The sequence below is a fragment of the Lactuca serriola genome, chromosome 5 (assembly GCF_051521515.1).
Source record: "Lactuca serriola cultivar US96UC23 chromosome 5, Lser_US96UC23_V15, whole genome shotgun sequence".
NCBI lineage: Eukaryota > Viridiplantae > Streptophyta > Magnoliopsida > Asterales > Asteraceae > Lactuca > Lactuca serriola.
The window spans coordinates 36,038,329-36,049,955 of record NC_136412.1 but is presented as its reverse complement, the minus strand read 5'-3'; the positions used below and the strand labels follow the sequence as shown (position 1 = coordinate 36,049,955).

The window sequence follows — 11,627 nt, the reverse complement described above, 5'->3', positions numbered from 1 at the left end:
AAAATGAATAAAATACGTTTCTTCGAAAATGTTTTAATAACGTATTTATCGTGTTTTTCTGGGAACAAATTCCACAACATTTTTATTAAAAGAAGAACTCTGATTTTTGTAAAGCATAAACAAAATCGGTCTTTTCTTGCCGTGAAAATGGGGATGTCACATCAGCTCCAGGCACTTCATTATGTTCAATTCCAGAAACCTTTTCCATTTCTTGTCTTACTTGATTCACTAAGTAGTTAATAATTTTAAAAAATAAACTCCCTCTAAATGTATCAATTCATATTATGGCTTATTTAACTTATTATTTATGTTATTAGATATAATTGTTTCACTTTTAGCAAATTTTATTTAAGCATTTTAGTTTTGTAATATTTTTGTCGTTTACACTTACAATTAGTAATGGTTATTAGGTAAACAATAAATTTTTATACATGATCCCATCTAGAGTAGGTAAGAATTAAGATATTTTGGTTTTTGATTCACTTAACTACTATTTTCTCATTATACTTTGTCTTTTAATCTTTTTTTTTTTCAGGATTTTATAGAGGCAACAAAAGAACCTGTAATCACCTTCCTAGCAGCCAAGTTTGATTGTATTCTTGGCCTTGGATTTCAAGAAATCTCTGTTGGAAATGTTTTTCCTGCGTGGTAGTTTTCTTGCTCTTTTTCTTATTGACTTAATTTATACATAAATTAATTAGGACATATATAAAGCAGTGTTTCTTTGAGTTATTTCTAACATATGTGGCTTAATTCGTTGGTCTCATTTCAAAATAAAGGGTAGAATGGTCATTTACTCAGATTCAGATTGTTAATTAAGATATTTGCATACCCTTTTAGGTACAACATGGTAAATCAAGGTCGATCCTAATCATTTTTAGGGCAAACAACATATGTACCTGTGACTCAAAAGGGTTATTGGCAGGTAACTATCTTATTAGAACATATCTACAAATATATATATATATATATATATATATATATATATATATATATATATATATATATATATATATATATATATATAGTCCTTTATCTAAATTTCATTTTTCTTTTTTTATTTTTGGTTTGATATGGGCGATGACCTTATTGGAGATACAACTACTGGTTATCTCAGGCTATTCATGTTTGTTCATCTGAAATTAAGAATTATAAAAAATGTATATTTTTGTATTTACCAATGCTTTTCAATTTCAGGATTTTGCGGTGATGGTTGTGCAGCAATTGTGGATTCTGGAACCTCTTTGTTGGCAGGTCCACTGGTATGTTTTAAAAATTAATGTTTTATAAATGAGAATTGTAAAAAAAATTAGAAGTTCTATGTTGTGAGTAATAACCTTTATTGATTTATCTTTATTTATTTATTTATTTATTATAAATATTTTCTCAAAAATTAATATTATTATAAGTTGTTGAATTGCAGGGGGGGTGACCATAATATAGTAAGTGGACAAGCATTGGAGTTCAAGCAACTGAACATACATGGTTGGGAAGCATTTGAGAAGGGCAATGATGTTCATATGCATGCTGCTCCTTCACAAGCTGAATTGTTGTATACGAATTATAAAGTGAACAAAGAGAAGCTGAAATCTCAAGTGAAGGAGAAGTTGAATATGATCGTACTGGAAGAATCGTCAAAGGAAAGCTGCTTCTTCATCCCCTAGAAGAGCACATGTCTCAGGGACAAAAGGGAAAAACAAGAAATCTATAAGCCCATTCCACACCACATTGGTATTTTGTTTTTTATTATGATATGTTTGTAATTTGTAAATGGTAATTGGCAGGGTGGTGGTGGTGGTGAGATAATGGGGGGAGGATCTTCCATGAAAATGCAGTACCCTCCATCAGGGCCAAGTGAGAGGGGGCAGCTTGGTAATCGTGTGACTTCTGGGCCGCTTGCAAATGAGTCTGCTGAAACATCAGCATTCTCCCCATTGATTGGAAGAAAAATGAGAACCAAATGGCCTGATGACAACAATTTTTATGAAGCAGTTATAACATATTACAACCCCGTTGAGGAAATTTGATATTGCTTGCAGCTCCACCTCCAAATTTTATGTTGGAAAAATATACTTCTAGGGTCGGCATGCACTAGTTTATGATATTAGTACAACAAATGAGACATGGGAGTGGGTTAATCTTGCAGAGGTATGTGTAGAAAGTTAAAATTATGGGTGATATACCATCTCTTAAATAAAATATTGTTTGATACTTGATGTAGATATCACCAGAGGATATACAATGGTGGATCAGGTCATGGAATGAGTAGACCTGTTGGACGTGATAATGGTCCTTGTGGAGGTGGAGGTGGAGGGAGAGGTAGAGGGTTGCCCAAAAGTCAAGCAGCATCAGCAAGAAAAGATTTTCCACCATCACATAATGGCATTGGAAAGAAGGGTCTAGACAATATTCAGTCACTTCACACTGATACTCTAATAAAAGAGGCACATACATGATAATTGTAGATATATCATATATGTATATTGTATATTTTATTTACAAGAAGGGAAATGAATTTTAACATTCATGCAACAGGTTGATAGGGTATTTGGGTCTAGTCATCCAGATCCTGTTAAAATAGAGAAAGCTAAGAAAGTGCTCAAGGTTAGTTAATTATGAAAACATGTAATGTATGATTTATGATTGAAATAATAATAATAATGATATATAATGCAGGAAGATGAACAAGCACTAACTGATGCCATTACAAGGCTTGCATATATATCAGATGGTGAAAGTGGTACAAACACTAAACTAAACTATACTCTTCTTATAACTCTACTAAATGCTTACTTCCTGAGTCCCACTTAAAGAGACAAGTGAATGGAAGTAAGAAGACAGGAATTTTTTTTTGTTCCTGAGTTTTTATAATGGAAAGAAGAGAAAGGATAATCTTCCCTTCCAATTTGGAAGGATTTGGTTCCTTAAAATAAGACATGAATTTAATTTCTTTTCTTTTTCTTCAAACTTGGGAACACATAAATTATTAAAATGTTTATTTACCTTTTATTTCTTCAAGCCTAGCAACATGAAAATATAATCTCCTTTTCTCTCCTTTTTTTCTTTTCTTTGGTAAAACTTGGGAAATACAACATAAAACGAAATGACATATATGAATATAATTATAATGCTTGCATATTTATGGTAGAAAATCTCTCTACCTTCTTAGGATATGACCGATCAACTTGTAGTTGGTATTGACCGTTGACCATTGACCATGGACTATTGATTGACTTACTTTTTTCTGTTTGATGCAGAGTCAACTGGGATGGAAATTGTTAATTTTTCAAAGTACTATTCTATCACTTGGTGTGGGTAGTTTAAGGTTGCGAGGAGAATACCAAAAGCTCCCTTTTATAAACAAATGGTTGCTAATAGTAATAAATTGATTCTCATAATTCTTTGCATTTATTTCACATCAAATACAATTTAGAGCATCCTACTTTTCACTTTGTTTCTTATCAACAGCAGGAGATAGCAATACACTTTCACTTATGAGTGTATCATAGCTTCCTACTTTCATTTCATTCTATTACAACATTTTACTTTCAAATTCTTTCTACAAGTTGATAGATTTTCAAAACATGATATGTTGTAATATGATAAAGAAAGGAATGGCATGATACCAAAAACGTTCTTTGTGATATCTGAAAATTTAGCCTGATCGCAGATCTGAGTCATAGCCTTGACTCGGGAATCATTGCTCATTTAAGATTTCAATTTTCCAGGGAAACCTCTCATCATAATTAAAAAAACGGTTAATGGTTGATTGAATGAGAGAAAAGAAAACACCAACACTCCATGGCTAATAAGAATAAAAAAAATAATGATATGAGGCAAAAAAGGTAAAATAAACTCGTATGTATGAATATGATTTGTATGGAAATTAAATTTATAGTGTATGAATGTTTTGGTTTGCATGCAGTCATTGTTTGGCAGCTTGGACAAACTTGTAGCACCTGATCGTCCATGTCACTCTTGGTAAAACAAATTTAGAGTGTACTTCTTCCATTCATGTTAGTAATTTCTCATTATGATATATTGTTTCTTTTGCAGTTTTATTTTTAGGAGGTATTTTACTTTATTAAATGGTTAAAGTTACAGGACATGAGTATGAGCACATCATGGAAAATTTTAGGGAAGTTGTTAGTCTTCTTCTTGGTGATCCATCAATGAAGTGGCCAACTTGTATCATGTAATAACATTTTATGCGTAAATGTAGGTATATGTTTTTTTAATGAATAATGTAATCATATGTATGAATATGAAATAAAGTTTGTTATTTAGTATGTGATAATCATGTATATGGAGGAAACAATATCTATTGATTTGTTTTATCTTTCCATGGATCGATTATTTGTATGACATTAAAATTTATGCAATGGATTATATTTTTTGTATATGGTATTTTATTTTCTGTTATGAGACATTCAATGCAAGTTTAATTTAAAAATTAGTAAATCTAAAAATAATATTTTTTTAAATATTTAAAATTATGATACGCAAAAATGTGTGTCATCTTCATTTACGACATGGCCTTTCTTGACAGGGGCTTCCTTGATACGCATTGCGTGTCATAAACACGCGTGTCGTAAGGTTACGACACACAAATGCGTGTTGTTTTCCTTTATGACATAGGCTTTCTTGATACGCATTGCATGTCATAATTGCGTGTTGTAAATGCGTGTCATAAATGCGCGTCGTAAATGAGCGTCATAAATAGATGACGCACAAAAGCATGTCGTCTCTCGTTATGACATGGCCTTTCTTGAGACGCATTTGCACGTCGTGTGAACGTTTTACGACATGCATTGCTCGTCCTAAAAGGCTGTTTTTCTATTAGTGAGTTATGGAATTAGACACTAATCGAAAACCTCCTCCATCAGAATTTGGTGCACACCGCCATAGTAGGAAATGCAGACTCGTTGATGTAGAGTCAACAGCCTACGCATGTCATAATCAAAGGAAGCCACCAGACCCAAAATACACTCTGATCGGAGTCGTGACCACCTTGCGGCAAAGAGCATCGGCTACCACATTGGGCTTCCCCGAGTGATAAAGGATCTCACAATCGTAATACTTCACCACATCCAACCAGCGACGCTGCCTCATATTCAGATTTGGCTGATCCATCACATATCTTAGGCTCTTGTGGTCCATGTAGATGGTACACCGGACCCGATAGAGGTAATTCTGCCAAATCTTGAGGGTAAACACCAAGGCCCCCAACTCCAAATCATACGTCAGATAGTTTGGCTTATGAGGCTTCTGCTGCCTCGAAGTGTAAGCGATCATCGACCCCGTTGCATCAACACTGTCGCCAAACCTGTAATCGAAGCATCACAATAAACCACGAAATCAACGACACCCTTAGGCAGGGTCAAAATCGGTGCCTTACCCAACCGCTGTCTAAGAGTCTCAAAAGCTGCATACTGCTCATGCCCCAGCGAAAAGTTGTCGACTTCTTGGTTAGTCGAGTCAAAGGTACAACGATCTTGGAGCAATCCTTAATAAATCTCCGATAATAGCCAGCTAATCCAAGAAAAATTTGAATCTCATATGGAGAGCTCATAACCACCCACTGCATCATCACCTCGACCTTGGCGGGATCAACCAAAATATCTTTTTGGTTGACAAGTTGCCCCAGAAACTGCACCTCATGCAACTAGAACTCGGACTTGGAGAACTTTGCAAAAAGTCTCTCCCCACTCAAAGTCTCTAGCACCTCCCTCAGTGCTCCTCATGCTACTATAGAGTCTAGGAATAAACCAAGATATCATTAATAAATACTATCACAGACCGATCCAGCATCAGTCTACATACGCAGTTCATGAGATCCATGAACGCGACTGGAGCATTGGTGAGCCCAAAAGGCATCATCACAAACTCATAATGACCATATCGAGTTTGGAAAGCTGTCTTCTACACATCTTCATTCCTGACCTGCATCTGATGATAACCCTATCGTAAATCAATCTTGGAGAACCAAGATGCAACCTGAAGCTGGTCGAAAAGATCATCAATCATCGGGAGGGGATAACGGTTCCTCACTGTTACCTTGTTGAATACCCAGTAGTCGATACACATACGGTAAGACCCATCCCTCTTCTTTATAAACAGGTTTGAGGCTCCCCAAGGCGAGCTTCTCGGTCGAATAAATCCCTTGTCTAATAGCCCGTGCAGCTGTGTAGAGAACTCATGCTTCTCAGGAGGAGCCAACCAATATGGCTCTTTGGCTATTAGAGTCGCACCTGGAACCAAATCGATCATGAACTGAAGTTACCTCTAAGGAGGCAGCCCAGGTAAATCCTCTGGAAATACATTTGGGTAATCCTGCACAATCCGCACATCATCCATTGTCACCTAACCCTTATCCTGAGTATCATGACGTAGGCGATATTACCCGAGCAACCCTGCTGAAGATAGCGTCTGGACTTCGCTGCTGAAAAGATAATCCACCCACTCTGCAGTCTCTCACCATGAATCACTAACTTTCCCCCACTTGGGGTCAGAACCCGTACCAACTGCTGCTCACAGTCGATCACTACCCATTAGGGCTTAACTAATCCATACCCACAATGACCATGTTCCCCCGCAACATAATGGGAACCAAATCCACTAGATACTGCTCACCAAACAACTGAAGAGTACGCCCCAGATGAACCCTCGCAACCCGAACAGTCTTGTCATCAAAAATCTCCACATCAATAGGACAATCCATCTCCCTAGAGCTCCAACAAACCTCTTACTCAGCGCAAGCGATACTAGAGATCGGGTAGCCCCGAATTGAACAATACCAAAGCAAAATACCGTTCACAAGGAACGATCCTAAAATAAAACATATAAACATAATCCGGAAATTCAATATAAAAAAATAGATAAGGATAAGATACGTACCCATCACCACATTGGGAGTCGTACACACCTCCTACGTCGTTAGCTGGAAAGCCCTGCTCTTCGTTACAAGCGCGTCTGCTCAGCCCTGGCAGCCATTAGTAATCAGGAGTGTTACAAGAGTGGGTGCTGATATCGGTCTTGCTGCAGCTAAACTCGGACAATAGGCCTTCTTGTGACCCCTCTGATTGAAATAGAACGAATCAGATTAGATACCAGAGTGGTGGTGGTGGCAGCAATACAATCTGTGCTAATATGCCCAGTTCCGACGCACTTGAAGCAGCCACAACCACTCACTCTTCATGCCCCCTCATGCATCTTGCCACAGCGGCTACGGCTCTAATGGCCTCTCAGTCTAGAGTTAGATACCTTGGGCCTTTTGCCTGATCTCTCAACATTTGGCATATACTCAGGCTTCCTCTTCTTCTCCATCTCCAAGTCGATCTCCCTCTCCCTAGCTCGAGCTATCATATCCTCAAGTTCCTTACAGCTGTATCGGCTCACAAACTGCCAAATGTCACTACAAATAAAATGATATTTAGTGGCATAGAAAAAGTGCCACTAAAAACCCCTCAGGAAATCAGCGGCACAAAAAAATAGTGCCACTAAAAATGCTGCCACTAAAGACCTTTAGTGACACTTTTTGGTTGTGCCGCTGAAGCCTAAATGGGCTATTGTGGCACTTTATGATTATGCCACTAAAGCACTTTTAAGTTTTAGTGGCACTATTTTTATGACACTATTTAACTGCAAATATAATTATCATTTTCATATATTTAGGGCGTATTTTTAATACAAAAAACATACTAATAAATTAGGCCTATTCTTTTTATTTTAAATAGAATATAAAATAATAATAGGTCAAGTAAGATAACAAAAAGAAAAACAAAATATCATTACATCAATTCAAAATTGTCTAAAAAAATATCTCAATATATTTAAAACACAACCATCTTAAATTAAAAGATAAAAATACACCTTATTAACTCTAAATTGTATGCATGGGAAGCTTTCTCGAGTCTTCATATTATATTCCAACAAGGTTAGCCATCCTTACAAGTTCCCCAAGAAATTATGTTAGTTAATTTCCTTCTTCTCCAATTATGATATGAAGCCTACCTTTCTTTTGAATTCCTTTAAAAAAAATTGATACAAAACAACAAAAAAATAAACAATCAATACATATGTAACAGTTAACGGGACCATTTTTTTGTTAATGACGAGAAGAAGGGAAAATCAATAAATGAAGTGAAGAAGGGCAAAACAGTAAATGAAGTGACAAAGTGATACCACAAGGACCATTTCTATAACAAAATGCTAGATAGGGGTTGTTTCTGTAATAGATAGCTACCACAAGATTGCTACCATAGGAACCATTTCTATAACAGATTGTTGTCATACTGACCATATGGACCAGTTCAATAATATATTGCTACTATAGGGACCATTTCTATAACGGATTGCTACCAAAGGACACAAAATCATACAACTTTCAAACTATTTAGACACACATTAATGTAAAATATATAAAATATTAAAGTAGATAGATATATTACCTTCCAAAATGATAAGAAGATCTCCATGTTTTCTCGAACTTAGAGAACATCTTTCAAACCTACAATACAATGAACCAAAGATAAACATGTGTAATAACACTAAGCAAACCTACATAAAAGCAACAATCCCAAAACCAAATTACTTTATTATAGTAAAATCATGTTATAGAAGCCGCAGTTCAAAGTTGAAAAAGCATCAGCTCAATTAACACAATCCACAAGTGAACAATCAACTAGTAAACATAAAACATTGGATCATTAATTAGTACAATAATAGAGAATTGGTATAAAGACAATGGCTAAAATAGAGAGGAAAAAATAAAGAAACATATAAATACAAAATTCCTTCAAGTCCTTTCCAGAAGCAATTTCTCTAAGGACCTCTACATGTTTGTTGATTTCAGACCTAAGGATAGAGGCTATCTTCAGAGCAGTAGAAAAGGTTGAATGTATTTGACAACAGAAAACAGGTCCCCAAGGACTAGAATTAGACATAGTCATAATAGACTAAGTAAGTGATAGTCTATCATTTCAAAAATTTCCCATATTAAAGTGGCAAAACCAAGCACACCAATAGACGTCTTCTTGTCCCTCCATAGAAGTATATTAACAGCTGTCATGAACAAAAAATTAAAACTACCAACATCTGATTGTGATAACATGGTTCTGATTAAACTGAACCCAAAAAGGTAACACAAAGATCACACATAATATATATATATATATATATATATATATATATATATATATATATATATATATATATATATATATATATATATATATATATATATATATAGGAATGAGTTCTATGGAAAACAAATAACTAGGGCAACATTTACCGGAACCAATAATCAAATGACACGTGTCCATTTCTTTCTTCACAAATAATGTATTGTGGAAGTTATTGTGGAAGTGATGTGTTGTCATGTTTTCATCGGTTCAAATATGTGTTGCCCTAATCATTCATTTTCCATATATATATATATAGGAATGAGTTCTATGGAAAACAAATAACTAGGGCAACATTTACCTCCGCTTTCAGATATTGATTACGAAGAATCACTTCCATAAAACTTATCGGTGACTTTTTTAAACGATGCTCGATCCGTGAATTTCATCAGGAATTCTCGGTGATGCTCGGAGGAGGTGAAGCCATAGTTCCATACATAATCTCTTCAGGAATTTCATCACATAATTGATACCATGTATAACTTTCCGAAGCTGGTTATCATTCATGTAAAAGATTTATTAAAGTGTGATTAAGGAAAGTTGAAGGAGGATACCTTCGTACTCTTTAGCGAGGGGAAACCGAATCAACAATAACTAGGTAGAACATGAAGGCAAGCAGCGGTGGCAAGTTACAGATGTTGATCGGAGACGATTCTTAGGTTATAGTGAGGATAATAGAGATGGCAACAACGATGGCTTTGGAGATTAGGTATTTAAGTCATGGGTTGGAGACGATGGAAATTGGCACCGTAGGACATAGTTAAGTGTATGTTGAAAGTTCATTTTTTAGTCTCAGGAGGTTTTCGATAGGAGGGAAACAAATTGGGGCTTTGTAAATTTTGGGAAAACATTTCCCGCTGGTAAAAAAAAGGAGGGATTTTAATTTTATTAGGTGATTAAAAATCATTTGTTTTTAATTCACATTTTCCGATTTTTTTTCATATTTTATACAAATTTAAGTTAAATGTATCATATTATTTATAAAAAAATCATAATACTTTTATGCCAGTAATAATTATGAAAACAGTGTCATAAAGTTAATAATGCCGCTAAAAATAGGTTATTAGTGTCATAAGATATAAAGTGCCACTATATCTTTAAATCTTATAGTGACACAAAACAAAAGTGCCACTAAAAGTTGGTTATAGTGGCACAAAAGCAAAATGCCACTAAAACTTTGTGCCACTAAATGTAATTTTATTTGTAGTGTGTCACTCCTCAATATCTTATGATACCGGGCCGTCTTCATCTCCTCATCTACCACATACTGCGGAACCAAAAGCACCCTCTCCCTGAACATGGTGGTGATCTCAGCCATTGTCTCATTAGTCTAGTAGATATCATGAAACTCCTGTGCCAACTGTAGCACATCAATCACCGGCGCAAACTCAGCTCGAAACGTAGTCGAGAAATCACTCCAGCTTATCACATCAACAACATCATAACCCACAGAATGCCCTACCTCCTCCCACCAATCACGTGGCCTGTCCTTCAAAAGGCAGGAGGCTAGTCTAACCTTGTCCCTTTCGGGAAAACGACTAGTACGGAAAGCGTTGGCAACATCTGCTGTTTGCAATGGGGTGCCTTGCCCCGTGATAATTCAAAGCTCCACATGCCCTGAACTCCCTGAAGTTCAAAGAGCGTATCCCAACCAAAGCCACCATCTCATCGTATAAGGCGCTCAACCGCTCATCGAGAATCTCAAGTATACCCTCCTTGACTATGCCAAAGATCACAGGAGTCTGATAAAGGACACTATGCATGATCTCAGATGAGATGAACTCCCTCATCTGGTCATTAAGCTTCCTGGCTCCAGAACCTGAGCCTGAAACCACACCAGCACCAGAACTGCCAACATATCTACCTCTCAATGTCACCATACTGAAAATGGACCATAAAATCCATCAGAATATACATCAATATATATATATATATATATATATATATATATATATATATATATATATATGTATATATATATATATATCGAGGGAAAAACAAACTCCATAAGCTCCGTAGTTTTGTCGTAGCCATCCTTGATTCGAGTACAGATCCTCTACTTCTAGTAGTACGGGCATATACTACCTTCCACATCTATACATAATTTCCTCAAGAACTGCTTTGATTCAACCAAGTTACTCTATATCCTTACAACCTTCCCTCAAAGATAAGGCTCCCAGCACTAGATCTCATCCTAGGTTTTCCTAGGGAAAACTCCACACCATGAATACAATTATATACCACTAAAATGGGATAATTCTTCAAATAAAAGGTCTCACACTACAACGGCTAGACTCAAACAAAAGTTGTGCAATATAGTTAAAAGCTAACCTTCAAAAATTATTTAGTTCCCATAGTATGTAACCTAGCGTATTCGTTTACTAGTAGCATAAGTTATTAAGAACTCCTAAAAGCACAAAGCTAGCAGCATTCGAGAATCAAGTA

The 11,627-nt window shown here is 35.8% G+C and overlaps 1 pseudogene; it reads left to right on the top strand.

Moving 5' to 3' along the window:
- Positions 1-431: 431 nt before the first annotated feature.
- On the top strand, positions 432-3,319 carry LOC145049426 (protein EMSY-LIKE 3-like; annotated as a pseudogene).
- Positions 3,320-11,627: the final 8,308 nt, after the last annotated feature.